Genomic DNA, 18,748 nt, shown 5'->3' with positions numbered 1-18,748 from the left:
CTGAAAGAAAACTACACGGCGAGACTCTGAAGAATACAAGTGGGTTCTGTGGTGCTGCCTCAGAACTCCATTCCAGGTTCATTTTTTATGCTTGTCCAGGTTACTTTTTGCATGACTCCAGAATGCACATTCACTTTTTAATCATCATAGATTTATATTTATGTTAGACAACAGTAAAGTATATTGAAGAAATAGTACCTCACTCTGATTTTCACAAAGTTCCTATTTGGATTAGAGGGAGGGATGTACAAATAATATGTTAATTAATGGAAAATTCTACTGGGGTTAATCAAATCATTGAAAAAATATTCCTGGTCTCCATGGCCTTGCAGTTTGGCCTATCTTTCGTGTCTTCATGAGTATTTCAGAGAAAAGGTGAGGGACAGTGAATTAAGTATTATTAACTGTATACCATCATATAACAGAAATCCTAAATAAATGACCTTTAAAAAAGTCAACACAAAGTCAAAGCTTGTTTTAAATCAATGCTTCTTAAACTATAATGTGCGTGTAAATCACCTGAAGATATTGTTAAAAATGCAAATAATTTCATTTCAATCCATCTGGGATGAGGCCTAAAATTCTGATGTTCTAAAAGAACAATATGACAAGCACAATAACTGGGGATGATACAAGAAAAGTGAAAACTACTATGGTTTGCTATCTTTGTCCTCTAGATGATCCACATTCAATCAAGGGAGAATCTCCTTGCTCCAGCATCTTACCTTAAGTTCATAGCAGGGGCACATAAGAGGGGGTTCTAACCCCAGCATGAAAGTCAGGGTAGACTTCCTTGAAACACTATTCTAAAGTAAGATGGGTAAATCAACAGAATTTGCTAAGTAAAGTGTGGGAGAAAGTATATTTTTAGAGTCTACAATATGTACAAAGTTTTGGAGCTGAAAGACACCATGCAATAGTCAGCAAAAGAAGGAAAAGGGAAGAAATCTCAACGACACCCCTCTGTGTTTCCCACCTACAATGAGAGCGTGAGATTGGATGAAATTGGATTCACCAGCTTCTTTCACTACCTCAACATGCTAGGGATTCTTCTTATAATTGGGATACATACATAGCCACCACTTTATGATGTGCAAGGCCCATTCATTTATTCATTCATTCAAGAAAGTTTCATTCACATCTGGTGTACAATATCTAAGTAAAAATGGGTGCTAAGAACAGAGATGATAATCACTATTTTATAGATGAGAACAGAGGAAAGGGTTATAAACTTGATCAGACATAGCCAAGTAGAGTAGGCAGGATGCAGAACCCGGGGCTTCTGGTTCCTAGCTCACTGCTCTTTCTACCTCATCTCAAATATTCCAAACATCAGTAGCCAAAAATATCATACGAGGCTATTTTTGTTTGTAGCACTTCAGCAAGATATCCCCAAGGTACAGCATAGAGTAGAGCAGTAAAGTGGCCAGACAAGAGGGTGGTAGAATGGCAGCAAAAGGAGTGGGTGTAGGTCAGTCTGAAAGTTTTTACCATACTATTTTCCTTTACATGGATCTACTATTCGTTTACTTTTTTCTTATTTCCTGAACTGCAATCCTCTCTACAGCAAACAACTAGTTATTTTTGTATATCCCTCATACTCAAGATCATTCATTCAAAAATTCTGAACTACTTCTAGGTTTTCTAGGAGAGCCTTGACTTTATTCCTTCCCATGTCAATACATACTAAAATGTTTCAGAAATTCCAATACATCACAATTCAAACTATGTGTCTGAGACTGCCTCTCATTCTCAGAATATTTCCCCTAAATCCTTTGTTATATAAGATTTTTGTTAACTACCACATTGTACATATACCATATAAACAGTTGTTTTGCATGCAATAGGCACTTAACAAATGCCTTTTGGTTAGATTTCTGTATTGTTCAGCTTGGGCTACTATAACAAAATTTTGTAGACGGGGTGAGTTCAACAATAGGAATTTATTTTCTTGTAGTTCCAAAGGCTGGAAGTCTGAGACTAGAGTGCCATCATGGTTGCTGTCTGGTGAGGGCTGTCTTCTAAGCTTGCAGATGACCACCCTCTCAATGTGTTCTCACATGGCAGAAAGAAAACCAACAAGCTCTCTGGTGTATCTTCTTATAAGAAATCTTGCCCTCATGACCTCATCTAACCCTAATTAATTCTCAAAGGCCCCATCTCCAAATACAACTCATTTCGGCATCAATTCTAAAGACTAAAGTCTAATTTAAATATCATCTAAATTAGGTATAAATGAGACTTGAGATATGGTTTGTCCTAAGGCAAAATTCCTCTCCAACTTTGAACCTGTGAAACCAGACAAGTTATGATGCGGTTCCGAAACGCAGCGGTGGGACAGGCATAGGATAGACATTCCCATTCAAAAAGGAAAAAATGGGAAAAAAAGAAAAGGGTGATGGGTCCCAAGCAAGTCTAAAACCTAGTAAGGCAAATTTCATTAAGATCTTTTTTTTTTTTAATTATTATTATACTTTAAGTTCTAGGGTACATGTGCATAATGTGCAGGTTTGTTACATATGTATACTCATGCCATGTTGGTGTGCTGCACCCATCAACTCATCAGCACCCATCACCTCGTCATTTACATCAGGTATAACTCCCAATGCAATCCCTCCCCCCTCCCCCTCCCCCTCCCCATAATAGGCCCCGGTGTGTGATGTTCCCCTTCCCGAGTCCAAGTGATCTCATTGTTCAGTTCCCACCTATGAGTGAGAACGTGCGGTATTTGGTTTTCTGTTCTTGCGATAGTTTGCTGAGAATGATGGTTTCCAGCTGCATCCGTGTCCCTACAAAGGACACAAACTCATCCTTTTTTATGGCTGCATAGTATTCCATGGTGTATATGTGCCACATTTTCTTCATCCAGTCTGTCACTGATGGACATTTGGGTTGATTCCAAGTCTTTGCTATTGTGAATAGTGCCGCAATAAACATACATGTGCACGTGTCTTTATAGCAGCATGATTTATAATCCTTTGGGTATATACCCAGTAATGGGATGGCTGGGTCATATGGTACTTCTAGTTCTAGATCCTTGAGGAATCGCCATACTGTTTTCCATAATGGTTGAACTAGTTTACAATCTCACCAACAGTGTAAAAGTGTTCCTGTTTCTCCACATCCTCTCCAGCACCTGTTGTTTCCTGACTTTTTAATGATTGCCATTCTAACTGGTGTGAGATGGTATCTCCTTGTGGTTTTGATTTGCATTTCTCTGATGGCCAGTGATGTCGAGCATTTTTTCATGTGTCTGTTGGCTGTATGAATGTCTTCTTTTGAGAAATGTCTGTTCATATCCTTTGCCCACTTTTTGATGGGGTTGTTTGTTTTTTCCTTGTAAATTTGTTTGAGTTCTTTGTAGGTTCTGGATATTAGCCCTTTGTCAGATGAGTATATTGCAAAAATTTTCTCCCATTCTGTAGGTTGCCTGTTCACTCTGATGGTAGTTTCTTTTGCTGTGCAGAAGCTCTTTAGTTTAATTAGATCCCATTTGTCAATTTTGGCTTTTGTTGCCGTTGCTTTTGGTGTTTTAGACATGAAGTCCTTGCCCATGCCTATGTCCTGAATGGTATTACCTAGGTTTTCTTCTAGGGTTTTTATGGTATTAGGTCTAACATTTAAGTCTCTAATCCATCTTGAATTAATTTTCGTATAAGGAGTAAGGAAAGGATCCAGTTTCAGCTTTCTACTTATGGCTAGCCAATTTTCCCAGCACCATTTATTAAATAGGCAGTCCTTTCCCCATTTCTTGTTTTTGTCAGGTTTGTCAAAGATCAGATGGTTGTAGGTGTGTGGTATTATTTCTGAAGACTCTATTCTGTTCCATTGGTCTATATCTCTGTTTTGGTACCAGTACCATGCTGTTTTGGTTACTGTAGCCTTGTAGTATAGTTTGAAGTCAGGTAGTGTGATGCCTCCAGCTTTGTTCTTTTGAGTTAGGATTGTCTTGGCAATGTGGGCTCTTTTTTGGTTGAGTTTCTTCACAGAATTGGAAAAACTGCTTTAAAGGTCATTAAGATCTTAAGGCTCAAGAATAACCCTCCTAATGCTGAAATCTGGGTGAAGTCAAAATAATTTAAAATTTAAATAATAAAGAAAAAATAACTCTCTTTGGTTTGATGCTCCACCCATGCCTTAAGTTCACAACACCAGTCCTATCCACATGGCTGTGGCAGCTCTGATGATCCCTGAATCCCCTTTGGGGTTGTTCTTTCCTTTCCTTGAAAAATGGTGCAGTTTCACAACCAAATATCTCTACGATCTAGTCCTACAAAATCCAAGAAGTCCAACAGCCTTCCTCCAATCTGTCCTGCTTTCTCTTGCCTCCTTTAGCTCCAGCTGGCAGTATCTTTGCTAGTATAATCCCATCTCTATTCCTGATTTCTGCTGAGATGGCTGGTTATATCTATGAGTCACACCTGGCTCTCTTTATCGAATGGTTGTTCAGCCACACCCTCAGTGTTCGCTTCAGAAAAAGTTTATCATTTTTGCAATACAGATATCCTGATAATTTTGCATCTACATGTTCTGGTTGCTTTCTGCATAAAAATTACTTCTTCAAATAATCTCTCTCACTTTTCATATTTTACTATAAGCAGTCTTGAGCAACCAAACTGTTCCTTCAACATTTTGCTTAGAAATGTCCTCAGCTAAATATCCAATTTTATCACCCACAAGCTCTACCTTCCACAAGACATCAGAACATAGTTCAGTCAAGTTCTTTGCCATTTTATAACAAGAATTATCTTCCTTCTAGTTTCCAATAACACATTTTTCATTTCCATCTGAGACCTCCCAGAACTGACCTTAACATTCATATTTCTAGCATGTACCCCAAAACACTTATGGCCTCTATGCATTATTCAGTTTCAAAGCTGCTTCCACATGTGTAGGTATCTGTTACAGCAGAACTCCACTTCTTGTTACCAAAATCTAGATTAGTCGGGGTCTCCAGAGACACAGAACTAATAAGATAGGTAGGTGAGTAGATGATAGATGGATGGATGGATGGATAGATAGATAGACAGATAGATAGATAGATAGATAGATAGATAGATAGATAGATAGATATAATAAAGAGGTTTAGTATAGTAAATTGGACTGTGCAGTTATGAAGGCCAAAAAGTCCCAAGATCTGCAGTCAACAAGCTAGAGGCCCAGCAGAGCTGACGGTGTAAGTTCCATCTAAAAGCAAAAAGGTTCGAGATCTAAAAAGAGCCAATGTTTCAGTTTGAGTTTGTAGGCCAGAAAAGACCAATGTCCCAGCTCAAAACACTTAGGCAGGAGGAATTCCCTCTTACTCAGCCTTTTTGTTCTATTCAGGTCTTCAATCATTCAATGGGGCCCACTCACATTTAGAAAAGACAATCTACTTTACTCAGTCTAAACAGTTCAAATGGTACTCATCCAGAAGCACCCTCACAGACACACCAGGAATAATTTTATCCAAATGTCTGGTCACCTTTTGTCCCAGTGGGGTTGACACATAAAATTAACCATCACAATTTCAAAACCAAGTAAGTGTTAAAATTATAAATTCCACGTTTCTTAAGTTCATGATTTCCCTTTCCTTTTTATTCTGCTATTCAAGTTTCTAGCAAGCTTACCACTAGGGTGCTTCTGCTTCTTTTCTTCCCTGGATACCATCCTCCCTTTTTCCCAGCCCCACCCAGCTTCTTCCTAACTCTGGTTGATTTTTTATTCTTCTCTCTCTCTCTCTTTCTCTCTCTCGAATTAGTTTCCAAGAATCCTTCCATCAACTATTATCTCTTTCACAAGGAGATGTTAAGCTGTGCCCAAGGCAATATAATATTGTTTCTATAAGCAATGATCCCAGAACAGCCACTAAACCCAGCAGTGCCAAGTGGCTAATAATCATGAGCTGGAGATTTTAGCCTGTTTAAAATTGCAGGGTATTCTCATAGCACTCATCTGCTTATCTCTCTTTTGAGAACGAGTAGTGCATGCCTTCCAGCCTCTTCCCTCTAATAATGGGATTTCTGGTCCATGTCATCCAGCTCAGTGCTACTTGCAAAGCCACAAGGTGCCAGAAACCTATGTTCACAGGTGCTTGAACCTAGGAGAAACTGCCAGTACTGCTGGTAGTCAGGAGAGTTTGTTTACCCTTGTGTTACAAGGAAGATATTCTGTTACTGCCATACCTGTGATAATGGCCACCTTGTGCTGAGAACTCACACAGAACAGGGCTGGATAGGTACCATGCAGGAGAAATTATTTGGCTGTGATTCAGAAAAGGAGTCCTGGAAAAATCTAAATCACACGTATTAATAAAATGCATTTTCATGAACAACGGTTCAACACTCCTTTCTTGGTAATTACATCTGCCAAGACAATAAGCTTAACTTCCCTTCCATTCAAATTCTCTATGTTACCCGCTTTCTGATTGGAAAAATAGACCCTGAATCAACTTTAGAATTTTTCATAAAATTGTAAGGGAATGCTCTTATTTAGGGATCACTTAAGCTGCCTCATTTACACAGGTGAAGAAACTAAGATTCCTTGGAGTGAAACGAATTGTTCAAGTCATAAGTGAAAGGTAGACCTGGCACAAGAGCCCAGACCTTTTTCCTCCTGTGCTGCAGCTACCATATACCATGGACAGTGCCTCCCCAACTTCCATGACCTGCTCTACCACTCCCTCAGCAGGATAGTTGGCCCCTCTAATGGTCAGCTAGTTTACAGAAAGTTAGACAATAATTCTTTTCATTTTACCCAAGTAAGAGACAAATAAAAAGCATGTACTGATCTTCTGAAACTACTGTTACAAACATATGCCACAAAGAGATTATTTTTCTATCCAACAACTTACAGATAATGTCTTAATCATTTCTTTTATCAATCTCAAAATTCAGCCTCAAATAGAATTATGTAATTATGAGAAATTTTCCTGATAATGTCAGCAAGAGAAAAGGTCATCTATTTTTAAGAACACCTTTTCTCTGTAACAAGGAGCCTCTAATTTTTTAGTGTTATTTTTCAGTTCACTTTTTCCCATGATACTATATAAAAGTCTTTCCTTAAATCCCGAGTTTCAGAAACTAGCACAAGTCTGTATTATGCCATGGCCCTACAGCCCCTGCCACCTCCCCTAACTTCTCACTGTGCTCATTATCAATCCTACACAGAGCTGGGGCAAAGCAACAAGCTAGGACTGAGAAATGATCAAATGTCTCAGTTCTGCAGCCATCTGAATTTTCACTTGTTAACACAGGGTATGAACTTGGGCACTTCTCACAGCCTCCTAAATCTTCCACTCTTGGGTGATGCTACCTCCGTTAGGCAGAGCTCCTTAAACTCATCTTAACAAAAGTTAAAAGATACATCTGGTTCGAAGAGAATCCGGAATATTCTAACTTATTTAATTCTCTCTTCTTGGTCTTGAAGATGGTGTTTAATCTCATCCTGGTCTTTACCTTGCCTATGCCTTGTCCCAGTTTGAATGGCCTCAACCATCATACCTTGTTTTGATTAATGCCATTAACAACATGAGTTTTAGAGGGAGACAAACTTCGTTTTCAGTCTGACTCTGTTCCTATTAGCTTTGTGACCTAGGCAAATCAGTAGAAACAAAGTTACTATGTCGCTTAGCTTCAGTTTCCTCACGCTTTAAATGGTGGACATAAAACTTGCCTCAAATGGTCCTTGTGGGGGTGAAATGAAATAATGTATATGAAACATTTGTCATAGTTTCTGACACATTGTTAGTGCTCTTATTATCTAGAAGAGAATATGAAAATATTTTCTCTTGGCTAATTTCCACATCTCTTTCTTTTTCAACTTTTTAGTTTACATTTGGGGGTACATGTGCAGGTTTATTACCTGGGTATATTGTGGATGCTGAGATTTGGGATATGAATGATCTTATCACTCAGGTAGTGAGCACAGTACCCAACAGGTAGTTTTTCAACTCTTGCCCACCTCCCTCCCTACCTTCTCTCTAGTAGGCCCCAGTGTCTATTGTTCCCGTCTTTATGTCCCTGAGTACCCAGTATGTCCATTTAGCTAAATGAGAGCATGCATAATTTGGTTTTCTGTTCCATTGTTAATTCACTTAGGATAATGGCCTCCAGCTGCATCCATGTTGCTACAAAGGATCTGATTTCATTCTTTTTTATGGCTGCATAGTATTCTATGATGCATATGTACCACATTTTCTTTATCCAGTCCACCATTGATGGGCACCTATGTTGATTCCATGTCTTTGCTATTGTGAACAGCATGGCAAGGAACATGCGCGTGCATGTGTCTTTTTGGTATAATTACTCATTTCCTTTTGAATACATACCCCGTAATGAGATTTCTGGATTGAATGGTAGCTCTGTTTTAAGTGCTTTGAAAAATCTCGAAACTGCTATCCAGAGTGGCTGAACTAATTTATATTCCCACCAACAGTGTATAAGCATTCCCTTTCGTCTGCAGCCTCGCCATCATCTGTTGCTTTATGACTTTTTAATAATAGTCATTCTGACTGGTGTGAGATGGTATCTCATTGTAGTTTTGATTTGCATTTCTCTGATGATTATTGACAATGAACATTTTTTCATGTTTCTTAGCCACTTGTATGTCTTCACCCATTGTGCAAGCTTGGTGGGATGGTATAACAGGGCATTTTCCCTCCCACTACAGAAGCTGTAGAGGATCTATGAGAGCCTCTTTTTCCCACCCCAATATCTGAATTGAAGAGGTTCAGGCAATAAAGGGAGCATATGGTTTAAGTTCTGCAGTATAGAAAATTCACATTTCCTATATATGGTTAATGAATGTATCTAATCAATTACTATTTATTGAACACCCTGTGTCGAGTTCAATGCTAGACTCTGGGGGATTAATTAACAACACTATTCCTGCCCTCATAGGGATTACAATGTAGTAAATAATTCCAAGAAAGTGTCCAAAGTGCAATAATAGAAGTATGGTGAGACCAGAGTGCAAAGAAGAGAGTAGACATTTCTACATGGAAAGCTCAGAAAACATGTCATTGAGATGTACTGAGCATTGAGAAATAATCAGTATGAGGGGAAGGATGTTCCAGATAATAAAGCAGGATTGACACAATTATGGAAGTGTTAAAAAGCAAGAGAAATTTTAGGGTCTCAAGTCATGGCTGGAGCATAGAGTGGGAAATGAGGACTAGAGGAAGCTAGCTTTTAGAAAGATGAATGATCTTCTGCAAATTTCTACATGTTAGGATATTTCAGATTTTTTTATTTTAAAAAGTTAAATACAAAAATAAAGGAGAGTCAAGGGGCTTAAAATGAATTGTTGTTCCCAAACTAAGGAGCTCCAGCTATAATATGAAAATCCTAGGGAACCACCAAAATACAGTAAGCAAGGACTGTGCAATAAAATCAACATTTTTGAGGATTAAATATTGATTTAGAAGAGAAAATTGGAGTCAGGTAGGCTTGAAGTTGCTATAGCCAACCCCATTAGGATTAAAGAGGTTTGCTGAGAACAGAACCTGGTGCTCACTCCCTACAGCTTTAAAAAGGAAGAGGTAATGATGCCTTACTTCTTCATTGCCCATTCCGTCTGTACAACATGAAAAGACGGGCAATTGGTAGGATGGAGATGAGGGGATAAAGGCCTAGGTATTAAGACTAAGATGATAAACTGGCAGGAAATTCCTTTATGTAGATGTAAGGCAGGCTGTCCGCAGGGAGATGCTGGATGGTTTAGTTAAGTCATGGCAGTCACTTTTATTGAATCTAACTTTTACCTTTCCCCCCAGTGTGAAATGTATGATAGGAATTGTTTACTTGTCCACAGCCATGGTCTTCTGGGAAGGTCCAAACTATCTGCAATCTCAGAAACTTAGGAGAGAGCTCTGAAGTTGTAATTGGCCAGATTTGACTTTGTCTTTTCTTTGGGAGTGGCACTTCATCAGATGGGTCTCCTGGAAGATAATGATGAATCCGTCACTAAAGAAGGCATCATGTAGAATCAAAAACATTCAAACTGAAAGTTATTTAAATAAAACTAAGTTGTTAAACCAAAAAGGAGGGGTAATAATTTTTTAACTTTGTCATGTAGAGGGTGGGAGGATTAATTCACTTGTTTGTGTAAAGTGCTTTAAAGATAAATTGTGCTGCTAATGTGCCAAAACTCATTTTTATTATGCTTATTTGCTGTGTCCTGCATAAATATTTAATAAGTACCCTGGGAAGTAACTCTTGTTTAATCTATCATCCCTTTTCCTGTTAGTAGATAGTGTACAACAGCTTAACTCTCCCCTTGAATACATTATTTTTAAAAACACCTCCAAGATAGTTTTCTATCAACCAAGCAATAATCCACAAATAAATTATTATAACATTTTTATCTTTCTTATAAATAAAAATCACAAAGTATGGTAGAACCTATGTGTTAGAGCTCCTTCAAGGTAAAATATGAGTTAATTTTTCTCTGCACCATTGTGGCAATACTCCAATTGATGATCGCCAAGGAAAGTTTTTTTAATAAAGACGAAATAATGTAGGTTCTTCTTACTCAACTGTTTTTAAGCATTAATGACCATAAAACATGCCTTATTTCTAGAAACAAAGGCTTCACAGATTAAGAAAAAAACTCCTGTTATCATTCAAAGGTAATTTTTAGTCAGCAAGCTTCATGCTCCATTAATTAATCTATTTATAAGGAAAAAGAGAAAGGAGTAACAACACCTCTTTTCACTGGATTTTTATCCCTTAAGTGAGATCAACATAGGCCCCAGGCTCTGGCCAGGGCACCCAGCCTGGCTGCACTGAGGGTCCCTGGCAAGCTTTCTTCTTGATCTGTGTTTCCCTGGACATCTCCCTGTAGCCAGCTGTGCAGATGAGCACCTTAGCCTTTCACTGCAGCAAGTGCAGACCCACATGTGTGCACAACACCTGGCACTAGCAGGCAGAAGGCAAAAAGCCAGCAGATAATTCATGGCAAGTAATGTTGGCAGAAAAATAGCAGGAAGGAAGCAAGGGAATAATGTTTAGGAGAAAAGGCATGTACAAGGTTCTCCTTCACAGGCTGTAAGATTACAGTGTGCCCATCACGCTTGCAGATGGACATGAGAACAGAGAACTTCCAAAGTCTTCATATGTTTTTAATTGTTGCCAAGAGAACTCTGTGTCCCCAGTACACTAATTATGGGTCCAACTAGTTCTGTACCACCAACCGAAGGAACGTGCAACTAATTCCAAAATGCAGGATAATTCCCTTCCTAGATGAAGTCTTAATGACTTCGCCAGCTGTCCCTTTATCAGTGGAAAGGCCCTATCTGGAAGGCCAGGCTCCAAACAGAAATAAATGGTGCTACCTTTTCCTCTACCACACTTGTCTCTACTGCTTCAACCAAACCAGAAAATCTGATCCTACTTAGCCTTAGAAAATTTCTCATAGCCACGGGGGCAGAATCAAAGTTAGTGTCATTGCTTTTTTTCCCCAAGGTCTTGCCCTTTTGCCTACTTTAGACTTGAGCTTATCATGAAGACATAGGTCTCTCTGTGCAGGTGGAAGAGGCTATTCTGTGCCTTTGACTCAAGTTTCCTCAAAAGGGTGAAATGGTATATAGGTTAAGCCTGATAGCTTGTTTGTCAAGCTTAATTTGAATCTTGGCTCTATCACATAAGAGCTGTGTGACCTTCAGCAAGTTAATCAACATTTCTGAGGTTCAGTTGACTCACTTGCAAAATGAGGAAATAGTACTGCAAGGATTAAATGCCAGCTTTTACTGTATTCTTCATCTAATATGCAGTCAATCATATATAAATGTAGAAACAGTGAATTTAACGCAAATTTTTAAAATGCTAATGTTTTAGAGTAATATGTATTCATACAAATATACATCACTCTCTTCTTCAGTATCAAACCAAAATTTAAGTGAAGCCATCTTTGAGAATCTAAGCCATTTTCATCTGTAGCCATTTTCAGTCATGCATGTTTGTTTTTCAAAACCTTGCTCATCATGTTAACTGTGTTGGCAATTTCAGTTTGACAATATGATCAGTTAGCATTCAGGACTGCTGTGTGTGTTTGTACAGGTTATGCACTGACAGTATTAGAAAATGTCATTCACATAGACTATGGGACATGTCTAAAAATACCACATTTTCTTCAATGAATGTGTATTTCCAGAAATACACCTGCTCTTCATGAAAGCTACTGGAGTCAGATAGAGCGGAGTATTCAGCACCTGCAGGATCAATGTCAATATGATGCATGATTTGGTTAGACCAACCTCTTTTCACTTTGAAGATTTTTATGTATGTAAGAATATAGAGCTGATTGACATTTTAATGAAAGAATTGTTTGTAACCGTAAATATAATTATTTTACACTGCTGAAAGAGACAACATGAAAGATGCCTGGACTTTATTAAGGTTTTTGAGAAACATTTGTTCTGTTCGATGTTCTAGTATTGAATGACCAACAAATAGTCCAAAATAATTTTCAAATCCTAACCTTGCTTTCTGAATTACACATATCATTATTCAAAGTTTATTAAGCCCAGAAGAAATATTAAATATATTAAATAGCTATTCTTATAAGGTTATTTTTAAATATAATACATTTAACTAATCATAAAATATTATATACTCATTGCAAACAATTTTGGAGGAAAAAAGTGAGCACAGAAAAAAAAGTCAATCAAAATCACACATATTATTATCACCCATAGATAACCTCTCTAACGATTTGGCTATATTTATTCCCAATTTTCTTCAAATGATATACGTATATATGTAGTTTTTATACAAATTCAAAATGATTAAATTGTGCACTTTTTTCCCGTAAGTTATTGGGGTACAGGTGGCATTTGGTTCTATGAGTAAGTTCTTTGGTGGTGATTTGTGGATTTTGGTGCACCCATTACCCAAGCAGTGTACACTGCACCATATTTGTGGTCTTTTATCCCTCACTCCCTCCCACTCTTCCTCACAAGTCCCCAAAGTCCATTGTATCATTCTTAAGCCTTTGCATCCTCATGGCTTAGCTCCCACATATCAGTGAGAACACACAATGTTTGGTTTTCCATTCCTGAGTTACTTCACTTAGAATGATAGTCTCCAATCTCATCAAGGGCACTGCAAATGCTGTTAATTCATTCCTTTTTATGGCTGAGTAGTATGCCATTTTCTATATTTAAATATATATGTATATGTATCATATATATGTATATATGTGTGTTTCTATATGTACATATATACATATATACATGTACATATATGTACACACATATATATATGACAATTTCTTTATCCACTTGTTGATGAATGGGTTGGTTCCACGATTTCGCTATTGTGAATTGTGCCACTATAAACCATGTGTGCAAGTATCTTTTTTGAATAGTAACTTCTTTTCCTCTGGGTAGACTGGGTAGATAACCAGTAGTGGGATTGCTGGATCAAATGGTAGTTCGACTTTTAGTCCTTTAAGGAATCTCCACACTGTTTTCCATAGTGGCTCTACTAGTTTACATTCCCACTAGCAGTGTAGAAGTGTTCCCTGTTCACCAGATCCACACCAACATCTACTGTTTTTTGATTTTTTGATTATGGGCATTCTTGCAGGAGTAAGGTGCTATCGCATTGTGGTGTTGATTTGCATTTCCCTGATCATTAGTGATATTGAGCATTTTTCATATGTTCATTGGCCATTTGTGTATCTTCTTTTGAGAATTGTCTATTCATGTCCTTAGCCTACTTTTTGATGGGATTGTTTCCTTCTTACTGATTTGTTTGAGTTTGTTGTAGATTCTGGATATTAGTCCTTTACCAGATATATAGATTGTGAAGATTTTCTCCCACTCTATGGGTTGTCTGTTTACTCTGCTGACTATTCCTTTTGCCATGCGAAAGCTCTTTAGTTTAATTAGGTCCCAGCTATTTATCTTTGACTTTATCGCATTTGCTTTTGGATTCTTGGTCATGAAATCCTTGCCTAAGCCAATTACTAGAAGGGTTTTTCCAATGTCATCTTCTACAGTTTTATAGCTTCAGGTCTTAGGTTTAAGCCCTTAATCCATCTTCGTTGACTTTTGTATAAGGTGAGAGATGAGGATCCAGTTTCATTCTCCTACGTGTGGCTAGCCAATTATCCCAGCACCATTTGTTGAAAAGGGTGTCCTTTTCCCACTTTATGTTTTTGTTTGTTTTGTCCAAGATCAGTTGGCTGTATTTGAGTTTATTCTGGGTTCTCTATTCTATTCCATTGGTCTATGTGCCTATATGTACACCAGTACCACGCTGTTTTGGTGACTGCGGCCTTACAGTATAGTTTGAAATCAGATAGTGTGATGTTTCCAAATTTGTTCTTTTTGATTAGTCTTGCTTTGGCTATGCAGGCTCTTTTTTTGGTTCCATATGAATTTTATAATTTTTTTCAAATTCTAAAGATGATGAATGATGGTGGTATTTTGATAGGGATTGCATTGAATTTGTAGATTGCTTTTGGCAGTATGGTTATTTTCACAATATTGATTGTACCCATCCATGGGTATGGGATGTGTTTCCATTTGCTTGGGTCATCTATGATTTCTTTCAGCAGTGTTTTGTAGTTTTCCTTGTAGAGGTCTTTCAACTCCTTTGTTAGGTATATTCTTAGGGTTTTTTTGTTGTTGTTGCAGCTATTGTAAAAGTGGTTGAGTTCTTGATTTGATTCTCTGCTTGGTTGTTGTTGGTGTGTAGAAGAGCTACTGATTTGTGTACATTAATCTTGTATCTGGAAACTTTGCTGAATTCTTTTATCAGTTCTCGGAGCTTTCTGGAGGAGTCCTTAGGGTTTTCAAAGTAAACAATCATATTGTCAGCAAACACTGACAGTTTGACTTCCTCTTTACTGTTTTGGATGCCCTTTATTTCTTTCTCTTGTCTGATTGCTGTGGCTAGGGCTTCCAGTACTATGTTGAAGAGGAGTGGTGAGAGTGGGCATTCTTGTCTTGTTTCAGTTCTCAGAAGGAATGCTTTCAACTTTTCCCCATTCGGTATTATGTTGGCTGTGAGTTTGTCTTAGAGGGCTTTTATTACATTAAGAGGTATGCCCCTTGTATGCTGATTTTTCTGAGAGTTTTAATGATAAAGGGATGCTGGATTTTGTGGAATGCTTTTTCAACATCTATTGAGATGATCATGTGATTTTTGTTTTCATTTCTGCTTATGTGGTGTATCACTTTATTGACTTGTGTATGTTAAACCATCCCTGAATCCCTGGTATGAAACCCACTTGATCATGGTGGATTATCATTTTGATATGCAGTTGGATTCACTTAGCTAGTATTTTGTTAAGGATTTTTGCATCAATGTTCATCAAGAATATCGGTCTATAGTTTTCTTTTTTGGTTATATCCTTCCGTCGTTTTGATATTAGGGTGATGCTGGCTTCATAGAATGAATTAGGGAGGGTTCCTTCTTTCTTTATCCTGTGGAATAGTGTCAAAAGGATTGGTACCAGTTCTTCTTTGAATGTCTGATAGAATTCTGCTGTGAATCCATTAAGTTCTGGACTTTTTTTGTTGGTAATTTTTAAATTACCATTTCAATCTCACTACTTGTTATTGGTCTGCTCAGGGCATCTAATTCTTCCTGAGTTAAGCTAGGAGGGTTTTATTTTTCCTGGAATGTATCCATCTCTTCTAGGTTTTCTAGTTTATGTGTGTAAAGGTGTTAATAGTAGGCCGGGCGCGGTGGCTCAAGCCTGTAATCCCAGCACTTTGGGAGGCCGAGGTGGGTGGATCACGAGGTCAGGAGATCGAGACCATCCTGGCTAACACGGTGAAACCCCGTCTCTACTAAAAAATACAAAAAACTAGCCGGGCGAGGTGGCGGGCGCCTGTAGTCCCAGCTACTCGGGAGGCTGAGGCAGGAGAATGGCGTGAACCCGGGAGGCAGAGCTTGCAGTGAGCTGAGATCCGGCCACTGCACCCCAGCCTGGGCGACAGAGCGAGACTCCGTCTCAAAAAAAAAAATAAATAAAAATAAAAAAAAAGGTGTTAATAGTGGCCCTGAATGAACTTTTGTATTTCAGTGGTATAATATGTCCTGTTTCCTTTCTTATTGAGGTTATTTGGATTTTCTCTCTTCTTTTCTTGGTTAATCTTGCTAATAGTCTATCAATTTTATTTATCTTTTCAAAGGACTAACTTTTTGTTTCATCTGTCTTTTGTATTTTTTGTTGTTGTTGTTTAAATTTCATTTAGCTCTGCTCTGATCTTGGTAATTTCCTTTCTTCTGCTAGATTTGGGTTTGGTTTGTTCTTGTTTCTCTAGTTCCTTGAGTTATGACCTTACAATGTCAGTTTGTGCACTAAGCTTAGGGCTATAAACTTTCCTCTTACCACTGCCTTTGCTGTATCCCAGTGGTTTTGATAGGTTGTGTCATTGTTGTCATTTACTTTGAGGAATTTTTTAATTACCATCTTGATTTCGTTTCTGACCCAATATTCATTCAGGAGCAGGTTATTTAATTTCCATGTATTTCCATGGTTCTGAAGGTTCCTTTTGGAGTTGATTTCCAGTTCTATTCCACCGTGGTCTGAGAGAGTGCTTGATATAATTTCAATTGTCTTAAATTTATTAAGGCTCATTATATGGCCTATCATATGACCTATCATGGAAAAGTTCCGTGCACTGTTGAATAGAATGTGTATTCTGTGGCTCTTGTATGAAGTGTTCTGTATATATCTGTTAAGTCCATTTGTTCCAAAGTATAGTTTAAATCCATTGTTTCTTTGTTAACCTTCTGTCTTGATGTACTGGCTAGTGCTGTTAGTGGAGTGTTGATGTCCCCCACTATTACTGAGTTGCTTTGTATCTCATTTCTTAGGTCTATTAGTAATTGTTTTATAAATGTGGGAGCTCCAGTGTTAGGTGCATAGATGTTTAGGATTGTGACATTTTCCTGTTGGACAAGGCTTTTTACCATTATATAATGTCCTTCTATGACTCTTTTAACTGCTGTTGCTTTAAAGTTTGTTTTATCTGATATAAGAATAGCTATCCCTGCTCGCTTTTGGTGTCTATTTGCATGAAATGCCCTTTTCCTCCCCTTTACTTTAAGTTTATGTGAGTCCTTATGTGTTAGATGAGTCTACTGAAGACAGCAGATAGTTGATATTGATGAGTTCTTATCCATTCTGCAGTTCTGTATCTTTTAAGTGGAACATTTAGGCCATTTACACTCAATGTTAGTCTTGAAATATGAGGTACTGTTGCATTCATCATACTCTTTGTTACCTTTGGGATTTTTCTTTCTTTGTTTTTGCTTTTTAACATGTATTTTTGTTTTATAGGTCCTGTGTGATTTATGTTTTAAAAAGGTTCTGTTTTGATGTGTTTCTAGAATTTGTTTCAAGATTTAGAGCTCCTTTTAGCAGTTCTTGTAGTGGTGGCTTGGTAATAGCGAATTCTCTCAGCACTTGTTTTTCTGAAAATGACTATATCTTTCCTTGATATATAATGCTTAGTTTCACCAGATACAAACTTCTTGACTGATAATTGTTTTGTTTGAGGAGACTGAAGATAGGGTCCCAATTCCTTCTAGCTTGTAAGGTTTCCACTGAGAAATCTGCTGTTAATCTGATAGGTTTTCCTTTATAGATTACCTGGTGCTTCTGTCTCATACCTCTTCAGATTCTTTCCTTCATCTTAACTTTGGATAACCTGATGACAGTGTGCCTAGGTGAAGATATTTGCGATGAATTTTCCAGGTGTTCTTTGATCTTCTTGTATATTGATATCTGGGTCTCTAGCAAGGCCAGGGAAGTTTTCCTCAATTATTCCCCAGAATATGTTTTCCAAGCTTTTAGAATTCTCTTCTTCCTCAGCAACACCGACTATTCTTTCTTTCTTTTTTTTTTTTTTTTTTTTTTTTTTGAGACAGAGTCTTGCTCTGTCACCCAGGCTAGAGTGCAGTGGCGCGATCTTGGCTCGCTGCAAGCTCCGCCTCCTGGGTTCACGCCATTCTCCTGCCTCAGCCTCCCGAGTAGCTGGGACTACAGGCACCCGCCACCACGCCTGGTTAATTTTTTGTATTTTTTAGTAGAGACGGGGTTTCACCATGTTAACCAGGATGGTCTAAATCTCCTGACCTCATGATCCACCTGCCTCAGCCTCCCAAAATGTTGGGATTACAGGCATGAGCCACCATGCCTGGCCAACACAGACTGTTCTTAAGTTTGGTCATTTAACATAATCCCAGGCTTCTTGGAGACTTTGTTCATATTTTCTTATTCTTTTTTCTTTGTCTTTGTTGGATCAGGTTAATTCAAAGACCTTGTCAAGCTCTGAATTTCTTTCTTTTACTTGTTTAACTCTATTTCTGAGACTTTCCAGAGCATTTCACATTTCTAAAAGTGTGTCCAAAGTTTGCTGAATTTTTGATTGTTTTTTCTTTAAGCTGTTTCCTTGAATATTTCTCCCTTCACTTCTTGTATCATGTTTTTGAATTTCCTTCCATTGGGCTTTGGCTTTCTCTGGTCCCTCCCTGATTAGCTTAATAACTAACCTCCTGAATTCTTTTTCAGGTAAATCAGGGATGTATTCTTGGTTTGGATCCATTGTTGGTTAACTAGTGGTTTTTTTGGCAGTGTGGAAGAGCCTTGTTCTGTCATATTACCAGGGTTGATTTTCTGCTTGTTTCTCATTTGGGTATGCTGTGTCAGAGGGAAGGTCTAGGGCTGAAAGCTGTTGTTCAGATTCTTTTGTCCCATGGGGTGTTCTCTTGATATAGTACTCTCTCCTTTTTCCTATGGATGT

This window comes from Macaca fascicularis, chromosome 15, assembly GCF_037993035.2.
Source record: "Macaca fascicularis isolate 582-1 chromosome 15, T2T-MFA8v1.1".
Classification (NCBI taxonomy): domain Eukaryota; kingdom Metazoa; phylum Chordata; class Mammalia; order Primates; family Cercopithecidae; genus Macaca; species Macaca fascicularis.
Note: the sequence above shows the minus strand (reverse complement) of the source record.